This window comes from Tachyglossus aculeatus, chromosome 7 (assembly GCF_015852505.1).
Source record: "Tachyglossus aculeatus isolate mTacAcu1 chromosome 7, mTacAcu1.pri, whole genome shotgun sequence".
NCBI lineage: Eukaryota > Metazoa > Chordata > Mammalia > Monotremata > Tachyglossidae > Tachyglossus > Tachyglossus aculeatus.
The window spans coordinates 2,518,281-2,534,963 of record NC_052072.1 but is presented as its reverse complement, the minus strand read 5'-3'; the positions used below and the strand labels follow the sequence as shown (position 1 = coordinate 2,534,963).

Below are 16,683 nucleotides of genomic sequence, written 5' to 3'. Positions count from 1 at the left end.
AAGCGCTTAGTACAGAGAAGCAGCGTGGCCCAGTGGAAAGAGCCCGGGCTTTGGAGTCAGAGGTCATGGGCTCGAATCCCAACTCCGCCACATGTCTGCTGTGTGACCTTGGGCAAGTCACTTCACTTCTCTGAGCCTCAGTTACCTCATCTGTAAAATGGGGATGAAGACTGTGAACCCCACATGGGACAACCTGATCACTTTGCATCCCCCCCCAGCGCTTAGAACAGTGCTTTGCACATAGTAAGCACTTAACAAATGCCAACATTGTTATTGTTGTGCGCTGCACACAGTAATCAATCAATCAATCAATCGTATTTATTGAGCGCTTACTATGTGCAGAGCACTGTACTAAGCGCTTGGGAAGTACAAATTGGCATCACATAGAGACAGTCCCTACCCAACAGTGGGCTCACAGTCTAAAAGGGGGAGACAGAGAACAAAACCAAACATACCAACAAAATAAAATAAGTAGGATAGAAATGTACAAGTAAAATAAATAAATAAATAAATAAATAGAGTAATAAATATGTACAACCATCTATCCATCTATACAGGTGCTGTGGGGAAGGGAAGGAGGTAAGACGGGGGGATGGAGAGTAAGCGCTCAATAAATACGATTGATGATGATGATGATGACGATTGAATGAATGGATGGATGAATAAATGAATGAATGAATAAATGAATGGATGAATGAATGAATGGATGAATGAATGGATGAATGAATGAGTAAGTGAAGTCTGCCCCCCCACCCGTCAACGGCTGCCTTCTCCTAAGCCCCGCCCACTACGCCCTCATTGGCTACTCCGAGATGGGGCCACGCCCACACCGCTCTCATTGACTACTCCGAGAGGGGGCCACGCCCACCTCTCTCATTGGCCACTACGCTATGAGGCCACGCCCACGGACACGCCCCCTCCCGTCCGGCTCTGCGGTTGGCCGCCCGGCTCGGCGAGGCGGCCTCCGATTGGCCGCCGGGTCCCAGGGGGCGGGGCCTGGCGGCGGGGACGCGGGCTGACGGCGCTGCGCTTTTCAAACGCGGGGAAAGCCGGGGCCGGAGCGGTCGCGCGAGAGCGGAGCCGGAGCCGAAAACCCGGACGGGAGCGGGACGCCCGCGGAGCCGGAGCCGGAGCCGGACCGCCGCCGGCGGCCTGCTGCAAAACCCGGAACGGACTCCGCGCACGCTCCGTAAGTGCCCTCCCTTTCAGTCATTCATTCATTCGGATTTATTGAGCGCTTACTGTGTGCAGAACACTGGACTGAGCGCTTGGGAAGGACAACACCCTTAATAATCAATCATAATGATAATCATCCTTAATAAGAACAATCATAATGACAATAATAATTATAATAATGATACTAATGATAATAATCATAATGGAATTTATTAAGCGCTTACTGTGTGTTGAGCCCTTGGGAAGGACAAGTCACTTAATAATAATAATGATAATCATCATCATAATCATCCTTAATAATGATAATCATAATGATAATAGAAATTATAATAATGATGATACTAATGATAATAATCATAATGGCATTTATTAGGCGCTTACTGTGTGCTGAGCACTGGACTGAGCGCTTGGGAAGGACAAGACCCTTAATAATCATAATAATCATAATGATAATCATCCTTAATAATAACAATCATAATGACAATAATAATTATAATAACGATACTAATGATAATAATCATAATGGTATTTATTAAGCGCTTACTGTGTGTTGAGCCCTTGGGAAGGACAAGTCACTTAATGATCATCATCATCATCATCATCATCATCATCATCATAATCATCCTTAATAATAATAATCATCATAATAATAGAAATTATAATAATGATGATACTAATGATAATAATCATAATGGCATTTATTAAGCGCTTACTGTGTGCTGAGCACTGGACTGAGCGCTTGGGAAGGACAAGACCCTTAATAATCATAATAATCATAATGATAATCATCCTTAATAATAACAATAATAATGACAATAATAATTATAATAACGATACTAATGATAATAATCATAATGGTATTTATTAAGCGCTTACTGTGTGTTGAGCCCTTGGGAAGGACAAGTCACTTAATGATCATCATAATCATCATCATAATCATCCTTAATAATAATAATCGTAATGATAATAGAAATTATAATAATGATGATACTAATGATAATAATCATAATGGCATTTATTAAGCGCTTACTGTGTGCTGAGCACTGGACTGAACGCTTGGGAAGGACAAGTCCCTTAATAATCATCATCATCATTCATTCGGAATCATTGAGCGTTTACTGTGTGCAGGACACTGTACTGAGCGCTTCGGAAGGACAAGACCCTTAATAGTCATAATGATAATCATCCTTAATAATAACAATCATAATGACAATAATAATTATAATAATGATACTAATGATAATCATCATAATGGTATTTATTAAGCGCTTACTGTGTGTTGAGCCCTTGGGAAGGACAAGTCACTTAATAATCATCATCATCATCATCATAATCATCCTTAATAATGACAATCATAATGATAATAGAAATTATAATAATGATGATACTAATGATAATAATCATAATGGCATTTATTAGGCGCTTACTGTGTGCTGAGCACTGGACGGAGCGCTTGGGAAGGACAAGACCCTTAATAATCATAATAATCATAATGATAATCATCCTTAATAATAACAATCATAATGACAATAATAATTATAATAACGATACTAATGATAATAGTCATAATGGTATTTATTAAGCGCTTACTGTGTGTTGAGCCCTTGGGAAGGACAAGTCACTTAATGATCATCATCATCATCATCATCATAATCATCCTTAATAATGATAATCGTAATGATAATAGAAATTATAATAATGATGATACTAATGATAATAATCATAATGGCAATTATTAAGCACTTACTGTGTGCTGAGCACTGGACTGAGCGCTTGGGAAGGACAAGTCCCTTAATAATAATAATAATAATAATCATCCTTAATAAAAATCATCATCATAATAATAGGAATTATAATAATGATAATGATAATAATCATAATGGCATTTATTAAGCGCTTACTGTGTGCTGAGCACTGGACGGAGCGCTTGGGAAGGACAAGACCCTTAATAATCATAATAATCATAATGATAATCATCCTTAATAATAACAATCATAATGACAATAGTAATTATAATAATGATACTAATGATAATAGTCATAATGGCATTTATTAAGCACTTACGGTGTGCTGAGCACTGGACTGAGCGCTTGGGAAGGACTAGTCCCTTAATAATAATAATAATCATCATCATCATAATCATCCTTAATAATAATAATCATCATCATAATAGTAATTATAATAATGATAATGATACTAATGATAATAATAATAATGGCATTAATTAAGCGCTTACTGTGTGCTGAGCACTGGACTGAGCGCTTGGGAAGGACAAGTCCCTTAATGATCATAATAATCATCATAATAATCATCCTGAATAATAATAATCATAATAAGAATAGAAATAATAATAATGATGATGATACTAATGATAATAATCATAACGGCATTTATTAAGCGCTTACTGTGTGCAGAGCACTGGATTGAGCGCTTGGGAAGGACAAGTCCCTCAATCAAAATAATAATCATAATAATAGTCATCCTTAATAATAATAATAATAATCAATGATAATAATCATAATAATCATAATGCCACTTATTAAGCGCTTACTGTGTGCAGAGCCCTGGACTGAGCGCTTGGGAAGGACAAGTCCCTTAATGATAATGATAATAATAATCATTAATAATAATAATCATAATGATAATAACGATAATAATAATGGCACTTATTAAACGCTTACTGTGTGCAGAGCACTGGACTGAGCGCTTAGGAAAGACAAGTCCCTTAATAATAACAATAATAATCATAATAATCATCCTTAATAATAATCATAATGATAGTCATCATCATAATGGCATTAATTGAGCGCTTACTGTGTGCAGAGCACTGGACTAAGTGCTTTGGAAGGACAAGTCCCTTAATAATAATGATAATAATAATAATAATAATAATAATAATAATAATAGCATTTATTGAGCGCTTACTGTCTGCAGAGCACTGGACTGAGCGCTTGGGAAGGACAAGTCCCTTGATTACAATAATAACCATTATCATAATAATAACGACATTTATTATTATTATTGCCAACTTGTACTTCCCAAGCGCTTAGTCCAGTGCTCTGCACACAGTAAGCGCTCAGTAAATACAATGGAATGAATGAATGCTGTGTGAACTTGGGCAAATCACGTCCCTTCTCTGGGCCTCAGTGGCCTGCACTGTAAAATGGGGATGGAGTTGCTTATTGTGTGCAGAGTACTGGACTAGGCGCTTGGGAAGTGCAAGTCCCTTAAAAATAATAATAATCATAATAATCATCATCATAATGGCATTTATTAAGCACTTACTGTGTGCAGAGCACTGGACTAAGTGCTTGGGAAGTACAAGTCCCTTAATAATAATAATAATAATAATAATAATAATAATGGCATTTACTAAGCGTTTAATGTGTGCCAAGTACTGTTCTAATTGCTGGGGAGGTTACAATAATAATTATAATAATCATCATCATCATCATCATCAATCGTATTTATTGAGCGCTTACTATGTGCAGAGCACTGTACTAAGCGCTTGGGAAGTACAAATTGGCAACATATAGAGACAGTCCCTACCCAACAGTGGGCTCACAGTCTAAAAGGGGGAGACAGAGAACAAAACCAAACAGACTCACAAAATAAAATAAATAGAATAGATATGTACAAGTAAAACAAACAAATAAATAAATAAATAGAGTAATAAATCTGTACAAACATATATCCATATATCCAGGTGCTGTGGGGAAGGGAAGGAGGTAAGAAGGGGGGATGGAGAGGGGGACGAGGGGGAGAGGAAGGAAGGGGCTCAGTCTGGGAAGGCCTCTTACTGTGTGCAGAACACTGTACTAAGCACTTGGGAAGTACATTCATTCATTCAATCGTATTTATTGAGCGCTTACTGTGTGCAGAGCACTGCACCAAGCGCTTGGGAAGTCCAAGTTGGCAACATCTAGAGACTCATTTGCTTGGGCTGGTCTCTCCCAAGCGCTTAGTACAGTGCCAGGCACACAGTAAGCGCTTAATAAACACCGAATGATTGGAGTTGAGGGCAGGCAATGAGCCCCTCAGGGTTAGTTAGGCGTGAGGTGGAGGGAAAACCCCTAACCGACCTTTCCTCACTCTTGAAAAGACTCAGAGTCAGTATGGCAACGTCCAGGCCATCTGACTTTTACTTCATTCTCTACCTGACTTTCAATAATAATAATAATGACATTTATTAAGCGCTTACTATGTCCAAAGCACCGTTCCAAGCGCTGGGGAGGTTACAAGGTGATCAGGTTGTCCCACAGGAGGCTCACAGTCTTAATCCCCATTTCACAGATGAGGTAACTGAGGCACAGAGAAGTGACTTCATTCATTCAATCGTATTCGTTGAGTGCTCACTGTGTGCAGAGCGCTGTACTAAGCGCTTGGGAAGTACAAGTTGGCAACATAGAGAGACGGTCCCTGATGGCATTTATTAAGCACTTACTATGTGCAAAGCACTGTTCTAAGTGCTCGGAGGAGGTCAAGGTGATCAGGTTGTCCCACGGGGGGCTCACAGTCTTCATCCCCATTTTACAGATGAGGTAATTGAGGCACAGAGAAGTCAAGTGACTTGACCAAAGTCACACAGCTGACCAGTGAATGAATGAATAATAACAATAATAATAATAATAATAATAATGATGACATTTGTTAAGCGCTTTCTATGTGCCAAGCACTGTTCTAAGCACTGGGGGGGGGATATAAGGTGATCAGGTTGTCCCACTGGGGGTGGATCACAGTCTTCATCCCCATTTGACAGATGAGGGAACTGAGGCTCAGAGAAGTGACTTCATTCATTCAATCGTATTTGTTGAGTGCTCACTGTGTGCAGAGCGCTGTACTAAGCGCTTGGGAAGTACAAGTTGGCAACATAGAGAGACGGTCCCTGATGGCATTTATTAAGCACTTACTATGTGCAAAGCACTGTTCTAAGTGCTCGGAGGAGGTCAAGGTGATCAGGTTGTCCCACGGGGGGCTCACAGTCTTCATCCCCATTTTACAGATGAGGTAATTGAGGCACAGAGAAGTCAAGTGACTTGACCAAAGTCACACAGCTGACCAGTGAATGAATGAATAATAACAATAATAATAATAATAATAATGATGGCATTTGTTAAGCGCTTTCTATGTGCCAAGCACTGTTCTAAGCACTGGGGGGGGGATATAAGGTGATCAGGTTGTCCCACTGGGGGTGGATCACAGTCTTCATCCCCATTTGACAGATGAGGGAACTGAGGCTCAGAGAAGTGAAGTGACTTGCCCAAGGTCACACAGCAGATGTGTGGGGAAGCTGGGATTCGAACCCATGACCTCTGACTCCAAAGCCCGGGCTCTTTCCACTGAGCCACACTGCTTCTCTAGATGTCGCCGCCTTGGACTTCCCAAGCGCTTAGTCCAGTGCTCTGCACACAGTAAGCGCTCAATAAATACGATGGAATGAATGAATGAATGAATGGACTGCCCATTCTCCTGTAATGATAATAATGATGGTATCTGTTAAGCGCTTACTATGTGCCAGGCACTGTACTAAGCGCTGGGGTGGAGGCAAGCTAATCAGGTTGGACACTATCCCTGTCCCCCATGAGGCTCACAGCCTCCACCCCCATTTGACAGATGGGGAAACTGAGGCCCGGAGAAGTGAAGTGACTGGCCCAAGGTCACACAGCAGACACGTGGTAGAGGTAGGATTGGAACCCACGACCGTCTGCCATCTGTGTGACTTTGGGCCAGTCACTTCACTTCTCTGGGCCTCAGTTCCCTCATCTGCAAAATGGGGATGAAGACCGGGAGCCCCGCACGGGGCAACCTGATCACCTTGTAATAATAATATTACTATTATTAATTGGTATTAATTGGTGTTAGTATGGCAATATTGTTATTACCATAATAATAATGATGGTATTTGTGAAGCGCTTACTATGTGCAGAACACTGTTCTAAGCGCCTTTGGTATTAATATGGTAATATTGTTATTACCATAATAATAATGATGGTATTTGTGAAGCGCTTACTATGTGCAGAGCACTGTTCTAAGCGCCGGTAATTCCCCCAACGCTTAGCACAGTGCTTTGCACATAGTCAGTTCCTTCCAAACTCTCTTCCTCCCCACAACTGCCCATCCTCCTGTCATGAGGAGGACGTAGTAAGCCCTTAATAAATGCCATCATTATTATTAGTAGTAATAAGCGCTTAATAAATGCCATCATCCTCGCGTATATTCATTCATTCATTCATCATTCAATCATATTTATTGAGCGCATATTGAGCGCTTAATAAATGCCATCATCCTCGCATATAGTCATTCATTCATCCATTCATTATTCAATCATATTTATTGAGCGCATATTGTGGGGCAGACACTGTACTAAACGCTGGGGTAGATAAAAGATTTTCTGTCCCAGTCCGGTCGCCATCCCCATTTGACAGTGGAGACCACTGAGGCCCAGAGAAGGGACGTGACTTGCCCAAGGTCACACAGCATTCATTCATTCATTCAATCCTATTTATTGAGCGCTTACTGTGTGCAGAGCACTGGACTAAGCGCTTGGGAAGTCCAAGTTGGCATATTATACATTAACATGTATAATATTAATTATAATAATATTGTAATGTGGAGGACATAGTAAGTGCTTAATAAATGCCATCATTACTACTAGTAGTTGTAAGCGCTTAATAAATGCCATCATCCTCGCGTATATTCATTCATTCATTCAATCGTATTTATTGAGCGCTTACTGTGTGCAGAGCACTGTACTAAGCGCTTGGGAAGTCCAAGTTGGCAGCATGTAGAGACGGTCTCTACCCGACAGCGGGCTTATTAACAGTAATAATAATAATGATTCATTCATTCAATCGTATTTATTGAGCGCTTACTGTGTGCAGAGCACTGTACTAAGCGCTTGGGAAGTCCAAGTTGGCAACATCTAGAGACAGTCCCGACCCGACAGCGGGCTCACTGTCTATCCACCACAGCGTTCTGCACAGTATCAATCAATCAATCCTATTTATTGAGCGCTTACTGTGTGCAGAATACCATCGACTGATTGTACATTAATACTATTCATAATAATTGTGGTCTTTGTTGAGCGCATATTCTGTGTCAGACACTGTACTAAACGCTGGGGTAGGTAAAAGATTTTCTGTCCCAGTCCGGTCTCCATCCCCCTTTTACAGTGGAGGCCACTGAGGCCCAGAGAAGGGATGTGACTTGCCCCAGGTCACACAGCATTGATTCATTCATTCATTCATTCAATCATATTTATTGAGCGCTTACTGTGTGCAGAGCACTGTACTAAGCGCTTGGGAAGTCCAAGTTGGCAACATCTAGGGACGGTCCCTACCCGACAGCGGGCTCACGGTCTATCCACCGCAGCGTTCTGCACAGTATGTGTGCTCAAATACCATCGACTGATTGATAGTATATTAATAATATTCATAATAATTGTGGTCTTTGTTGAGCGCATATTGTGTGTCAGACACTGTACTAAACGCAGGGGTAGATAAAAGATTTTCTGTCCCAGTCCGGTCTCCATCCCCCTTTCACAGTGGAGGCCACTGAGGCCCAGAGAAGGGACGTGACTTGCCCAAGGTCACACAGCATTGATTGATTGATTAATTGATTCATTCATTCATTCATTCATTCAATCGTATTTATTGAGCACTTACTGTGTGCAGAGCACTGGACTAAGCGCTTGGGAAGGACAAGTCAGCAACATCTAGAGACAGTCCCTACCCAACAACGGGCTCACAGTCTAGAAGAGTCTAGAAGACACACTTGTCAGCTGTGTGACTTTGGGCAAGTCACTTCACTTCTCTGGGCCTCAGTGACCTCTTCTGGAAAATGGGGATGAAGACTGGGAGCCCCATGTGGTATTGCCACTTGTCTGCTTTGTAATAATAATAATAATAATAATGGCATTTATTAAGCACTTACTATGCACAAAGCACTGCTCTAATAGTAATAATAATAATGGTGGCATTTGTTAAGCGCTTACTATATGCAAGGCACTGTTCTAAGCGCTGGGGGGATACAAGGTGATCGAGTTGTCCCCCCGTGGGGCTCACGGTCTTCATCCCCATTTTACGGGTGAGGTAACTGAGGCTCAGAGAAGTTAAATGACTTAATAATAATAATAATCTTGGTATTTGTTAAGCGCTTACTATGTGCAAAGCACTGTTCTAAGCGCTGGGGGAGATACAAGGTCATCAGATTGTCCCACATGGGGCTCACAGTCTTCATCCCCATTTTCCAGATGAGGGAACTGAGGCCCAGAGAAGTGAAGTGACTCGCCCAAGGTCACACAGCTGACAAGTGGCGGAGCCAGGATTTGAACCCAGGACCTCCGGCTCCAAAGCCCGGGCTCATTCCACTGAGCCACGCCGCTTCTCAAAGTCACGCTGTGTGACCTTGGGCATGTCACTTAACCTCTCTATGCCTCAGTGACCTCATCTGTAAAATGGGGATGAAGACTGTGAGCCCCACGTGGGACAACCTGATCACCTTGTATCCCACCCAGTGCTTAGAACAGTGCTTGGCACATAGTAAGCGCTTAACAAATACCCTTATAATAATAATAATTATTAAACAGTCGCAGTCGGCCCAGCTCTCTGCTCAATCATTCCTTCATTCATTCAATCGTACTTATTGAGCGCTTACTGTGTGCGGAGCACTGGACTAAACGCTTGGAAAGTCCAATTCGGCAACAGATAGAGACGATCCCTACCCAACGACGGGCTCATTTATTTTATTTTGTTAATATGTTTTATTTTGTCATCTGTCTCCCCCTTCTAGACTGTGAGCCCGCTGTCGGGTAGGGACCGTCTCTAGATGTTGCCAACTTGGACTTCCCAAGCGCTTAGTACAGTGCTCTGCACACAGTAAGCGCTCAATAAATACGATTGATTGATTGATTGATTGACACCTGTCCACATGTTTTTTTTTGTTGTCTGTCTCCCCTTTCTAGACTGTGAGCCCACTGTTGAGTAGGGACCGTCTCTATCTGTTGCCAACTTGGACTTCCCAAGCGCTTAGTCCAGTGCTCGGCACACAGTAAGCGCTCAATAAATACGATTGATGGATGGATTGATTATTATCATTATTTTGAAGTACAGCGGGCCTCTTCGGTGGTTCCTCTTTCACTTCTGATTTCTCAGAAGTTGTTTCGGAAGGCGCGTCTGCTTATTTTTGGTCGGCGCCCGCCGCACTTTGCACTCCAACGCCCCGGGAAATCGAAGGCCGCGGTAGAAATCATCATCATCAGTCGTATTTATTGAGCGCTTACTATGTGCAGAGCACTGTACTAAGCGCTTGGGAAGTACAAGTTGGCAACATAACAAATAACGGATAAAGGGCAGAGCAGGAGGCCGCTCAGTAAGCTCTCCGACCCGCCTGTCACGCCAACAGGTCTGCGTCCGGCGTTCAGTGGAGCCCCACACTCAAAACCAGATTTTCCATCAGTCGTATTTATTGAGCGCTTACTGTGGGCAGAGCACTGTACTAAGCGCTTGGGAAGTCCAAGTTGGCAACATATACAGTCCCTACCCAACAGTGGGCTCACAGTCTAAACGTCTAAAAGATTTTGTGGCTTTGGGGGACGGAGCCAGGAGTTGAAGTGGGTTCCGTCGGTTCATTCTCTCATTTGGCATTTACTGAGCGCAGAGCACTGTACTGAACGCTCGGAAAGCAGCGTGGCTCAGTGGAAAAGAGCATGGGCTGTGTGGAGTCATTCATTCATTCATTCAGTCGTATTTATTGAGCGCTTACTGTGTGCAGAGCATTGTACTAAGCGCTTGGGAAGTCCAAGTTGGCAGCATAGAGAGACAGTCCCTACCCAACAGTGGGCTCACAGTCTAGAAGGGGGAGACGGAGAACAAAACCAAACATATTAACAAAAGAAAATAAATAGAATAAATATGTAGAAATGTACAAATGAAATAAGTCAGAAGTCATGGGTTCAAATCCCGTCTCTGCCGCTCGTCAGCTGTGTGACTTTGGGCAAGTCACTTCTCTGTGCCTCAGTTCCCTCATCTGTCAAATGGGGATGAAGACTGTGAGCCCCCCGTGGGACAACCTGATCACCCGGTAACCTCCCCAGCGCTTAGAACGGTGCTTTGCATATAGTAAGTGCTTAATAAATGCCATTATTATTATTATTATTATTATTATTATTATACTGGGGAAGCAGCATGGTTCAGTGGAAAGAGCCCGGGCTTTGGAGTCAGAAGTCAGGAGTTCAAATCCCGGCTCCCCCACATGTCTGCTGTGTGACCTTGGGCAAGTCACTTAACTTCTCTGGGCCTCAGTTCCCTCATCTGTCAAATGGGGATGAAGACTGTGAGCCCCCCCATGGGACAACCTGATCACCCTGTAACCTCCCCAGCGCTTAGAACAGTGCTTTGCACATAGTAAGTGCTTAATAAATGCCCTTATCATTATTATTCTGGGGAAGCAGCATGGTTCAGTGGAAAGAGCCCAGGCTTTGGAGTCAGAAGTCAGGAGTTCAAATCCCGGCTCCACCAGTTGTCAGCTGTGTGACTTTGGGCAAGTCACTTCACTTCTCTGGGCCTCAGTTCCCTCATCTGTAAATGGGGATGAAGACTGGGAGCCTCCCGTGGGACAACCTGATCCCCTGGTAACCTCCCCAGCGCTTAGAACAGTGCTTTGCACATAGGAAGCGCTTAATAAATACCCTTATTATTATTATTATACTGGGGAAGCAGTGTGGCTCAGTGGAAAGAGCCTGGGCTTTGGAGTCAGAAGTCAGGAGTTCAAATCCCGGCTCCCCCACATGTCTGCTGTGTGACCTTGGGGAAGTCACTTAACTTCTCTGGGCCTCAGTTCCCTCATCTGTCAAATGGGGATGAAGACTGTGAGCCCCCCCATGGGACAACCTGATCACCCTGTAACCTCCCCAGCGCTTAGAACAGTGCTTTGCACATGGTAAGTGCTTAATAAATGCCCTTATTATTATTATTCTCGGGAAGCAGCATGGTTCAGTGGAAAGAGCCCAGGCTTTGGAGTCAGAAGTCAGGAGTTCAAATCCCGGCTCCACCAGTTGTCAGCTGTGTGACTTTGGGCAAGTCACTTCACTTCTCTGGGCCTCAGTTACCTCATCTGTAAATAGGGATGAAGACTGGGAGCCTCCCGTGGGACAACCTGATCCCCTGGTAACCTCCCCAGCGCTTAGAACAGTGCTTTACACATAGGAAGCGCTTAATAAATACCCTTATTATTATTATTATCATACTGGGGAAGCAGCGTGGCTCAGTGGAAAGAGCCTGGGCTTTGGAGTCAGAAGCCAGGAGTTCAAATCCCGGCTCCCCCACATGTCTGCTGTGTGACCTTGGGGAAGTCACTTAACTTCTCTGGGCCTCAGTTCCCTCATCTGTCAAATGGGGATGAAGACTTTGAGCCCCCCGTGGGACAACCTGATCACCCGGTAACCTCCCCAGCGCTTAGAACAGTGCTTTGCACATAGGAAGCACTTAATAAATACCATTATTGTTATTATTATTATTATTATCATTATTATTACAGTACAACAGGGAAAAAGCGGCCCGTAAAGAGCTCACGGTCTAGAGGAAAAAAGGGAGAGATCGACTGAAATGTATGTCACCGAGAGGATCAGAAGTCGGAGAGTTTTATATACCTTATTTGGCGAGGATTTTTAAAAAATCATTTCCAGGAAGTTAGCGGTGACATTTTCACAGGCAGGGGATTTTTTTTTTTAAAATGTGTCAAGTGAAATGATCAAAGCGTATTTTTTTCAAGGTCGAGTGTCTTTTAAGGCTGAAGTGTTTGTTTGCGCTCCTCTTTGGGGGGTTGATTTTTCCCCCGGTTTTAATTCGATTTTTCTTAACCCCAGAAGGCTTCGACCTTGGGCCAAAGGCCTCAACGGTGAGACACTAGCTCTTGATTGAGAAGCAGCGTGGCTCAGTGGAAAGAGCCCGGGCTTTGGAGTCAGAGGTCGTGGGTTCAAATCCCGGCTCTGCCAATTGTCAGCTGGGTGACTTTGGGCAAGCCACTTCACTTCTCTGGGCCTCAGTTCTCTCATCTGGAAAATGGGGATGAAGACTGTGAGCCCCCACTGGGACAACCTGATCACCTTGTAACCTCCCCAGTGCTTAGAACAGTGCTTGGCACATAGTAAGCGCTTAATAAATGCCATCATTATTATTATTATTATGATTGCAGGCAGAGCGTTGTGTACAGTGTGGGAGCCTGGAGATGGGGTGGAAGATTACCGACCAACTTGTCCTTCCCAAGCGCTTAGTCCATTCATTCATTCATTCAATCGTATTTATTGAGCACTTACTGTGTGCAGAGCACTGGACTAAGCGCTTGGGAAGTCCAAGTTGGCAACATCTAGAGACGGTCCCTACCCAACAGCAGGCTCACAGTCTAGAAGGGGGAGACAAGACAACAGAACAAAACATATAAACCAAATAAAATAAATAGAATAAATATGTACAAGTAAAATAAATAAATGGAGTAATAAATATGTACAAATATATGTGATCAATCAATCAATAAATCAATGGTATTTATTGAGCGCTTACTGTGTGCAGAGCACTGGACTAAGCGCTTGGGAAGTCCAAGTTGGCAACATCTAGAGACGGTCGCTACCCAACAGCGGGCTCAGTCTAGAAGGGGGAGACAGACAACAGAACAAAACATATAAACCAAATAAAATAAATAGAATAAATATGTACAAATAAAATAAATAGAGTAATAAATATGTGCAAACATATGTAATCAATCAATCAATCAATCGTATTTATTGAGCGCTTACTGTGTGCGGAGCACTGGACTAAGCGCTTGGGAAGTCCACTTTGGCAACATCTAGAGACGGTCCCTACCCAACAGTGAGCTCACAGTCTAGAAGGGGGAGACAGAGAGCAAAACCAAACATATTCACAAAATAAAATAAATAGAATAAATATGTACAAGTAAAAGAAATAAATAAATAGACTAATAAATATGTGCAAACATATATAATCAATCAATCAATCATATTTATTGAGCGCTTACTGTGTGCAGAGCACTGGACTAAGCGCTTGGGAAGTCCAAGTTGGCAACATACAGAGATGGTCCCTACCCAACAGCGGGCTCACAGTCTAGAAGGGGGAGACAGACAACAGAACAAAACATATAAACCAAATAAAATAAATAGAATAAATATGTACAAGTAAAATAAATAGAGTAATAAATATGTACAAACAGTAAGCGCTCAATAAATACGATTGAATGAATGAATGCCCACTTTCGGGTAGGGACTGTCTCTATGTGTTGCCAACTTGGACTTCCCAAGCGCTTCGTACAGTGCTCTGCACACAGTAAGCGCTCAATAAATACGATAGATTGATTGATTGACTCTAAGAACTGGACAGCGAGACCGGATCGTGGGTCAAAACAGGTGCTAGAAATCCTTTCGGAATGGCAGATAATAATAATAATAATAATGATGGCATTTGTTAAGCGCTTACTATGTGCCGAGCACTGTTCTAAGCGCTGGGGGGGGATCCAAGGTGATCAGATTGTCCCACGGGGGGCTCGCAGTCTTCATCCCCATTTTCCAGATGAGGGAACTGAGGTTTTCCAGACTTTGCTTCACTGCATTTGGGAAGGGAGGGAGGAGAGAGAGAGAATTTTAAGAATCAGTCAATCGGTGGTGTTTATAATAATAATGATGATGGCATTTGTTAAGCGCTTACTATGTGCCGAGCACTGTTCTAAGCGCTGGAGGTGGGGGATACAAGGTGATCCCATTGTCCCGCATGGGGCTTACAGTCTTCATCCCCATTTTACAGATGAGGGAACTGAGGCTCAGAGAAGTGAAGTGACTTAATAATAATAATAATGACATTTATTAAGCACTTACAATGTGCAAAGCACTGTTCTAAGCTCTGTGGAGGTTTAAAGGTGATGAGGTTGTCCCACAGGGGGCTCACAGTCTTCATCCCCATTTTCCAGATGAGGTAACTGAGGCCCAGAGAAGTTAAGTGACTTGCCTAGAGTCACACAGCTGACAATTGGAGGAGCTGGGATTTGAACCCATGACCTCTGACTCCAAAGCCCGGGCTCTTTCCACTGAGCCACGCTGCTTCTCTTCTCTGACTTCTCTGCTTCTCTGACTTGCCCAAAGTCACACAGCCGACAAGCGGTGAAGGTGGGATTTGAACCCATGACCTCTGACTCCCAAGCCTGAGGCTGGGAGGCAGAAGGACCTGGGTTCACTTCACTTCTCTGGGCCTCAGTTCCCTCCTCTGTCAAATGGGGATGAAGACTGTGAGCCCCACATGGGACAACCTGATGACCCTGGAACCCCCCCCAGTGCTTAGAACAGTGCTCGGCACATAGTAAGCGCTCAACAAATACCAGCATTATTATTATTATTCTCTGGGCCTCAGTTCCCTCATCTGGAAAATGGGGATGAAGACAGTGAGCCCCACGTGGGACAGGGATTGAGTCCGAACTAATTAACGTGTATCTACCCCGGTGCTTAGAACAGTACTCGGCACATACTAAGCGCTCAACAAATACCAGCATTATTATTCTTATTCTCTTGGCCTCAGTTCCCTCATCTGTAAAATGGGGATGAAGACTGTGAGCCCCACGGGGGACAGGGACTGGGTCAGAACTGATTAACTTGCATTTACCCTGGCGCTTAGAACAGTGCTCGGCACATAGTAAGCGCTCAACAAATACCAGCATTATTATTATTATTCTCTGGGCCTCAGTTCCCTCATCTGGAAAATGGGGATGAAGACTGTGAGCCCCACGTGGGACAGGGATTGGGTCCGAACTGATTAACTTGTATCTACCCCGGCGCTTAGAACAGTGTCTGGTACGTAGTAAGCGCTTAACAAACACCATACCATATCATAGCATATTACTCTATTTATTTATTTTACTTGTACATATCTATTCTATTTATTTTATTTTGTAAATATGTTTGGTTTTGTTCTCTGTCTGCCCCTTCTAGACTGTAAGCCCACTGTTGGGTAGGGACCGTCTCTAGATGTTGCCAACTTGGACTTCCCAAGCGCTTAGTACAGTGCTCTGCACACAGTAAGCGCTCAATAAATACGATTGATTGATTGATTTTGTTTTCTGTCTCCCCCTTCTAGACTGTGAGCCCACTGTTGGGTAGGGGCCGTCTCTAGATGTTGCCAACTTGGACTTCCCAAGCGCTTAGTACAGTGCTCTGCACACAGTAAGCGCTCAATAAATAGGATTGATTGATTGATTGATTGATTAAAAAAATAAAAAAGACAGTGTGATAGAATTGGTGGGCACGGTTCCCTTCCTCTTAGTGTCTTAATGGGTTCTCAACATTTATATCCTCAGTCAAAGGCTGTTTTTATTTCAGCAAAGCGAGTGCTCTCCCCCTCTAATAATAATAATAATGATAATGATAATAATAATGATAATAATGATGGCATTTACTAAGCGCTTACTATGTGCAAAGCGCTGGGGAGGTTACAGGGTGAACAGGTTGTCCCACGT

At 43.2% G+C, this 16,683-nt stretch overlaps 1 protein-coding gene across 2 annotated transcripts in view; it reads left to right on the top strand.

The window, feature by feature from the left end:
- Positions 1-1,113: 1,113 nt before the first annotated feature.
- Positions 1,114-16,683, top strand: part of STK17B (serine/threonine kinase 17b) — a 58,607-nt gene continuing 43,037 nt past the window's right edge. The window contains exon 1 of one of the 2 annotated variants that reach the window (XM_038749506.1): positions 1,114-1,189. The gene's annotated coding sequence lies outside the window, so the exon portion shown is untranslated. The remainder of the gene's footprint in view (positions 1,190-16,683) is intronic. The other variant, XM_038749507.1, reaches the window with a different exon arrangement.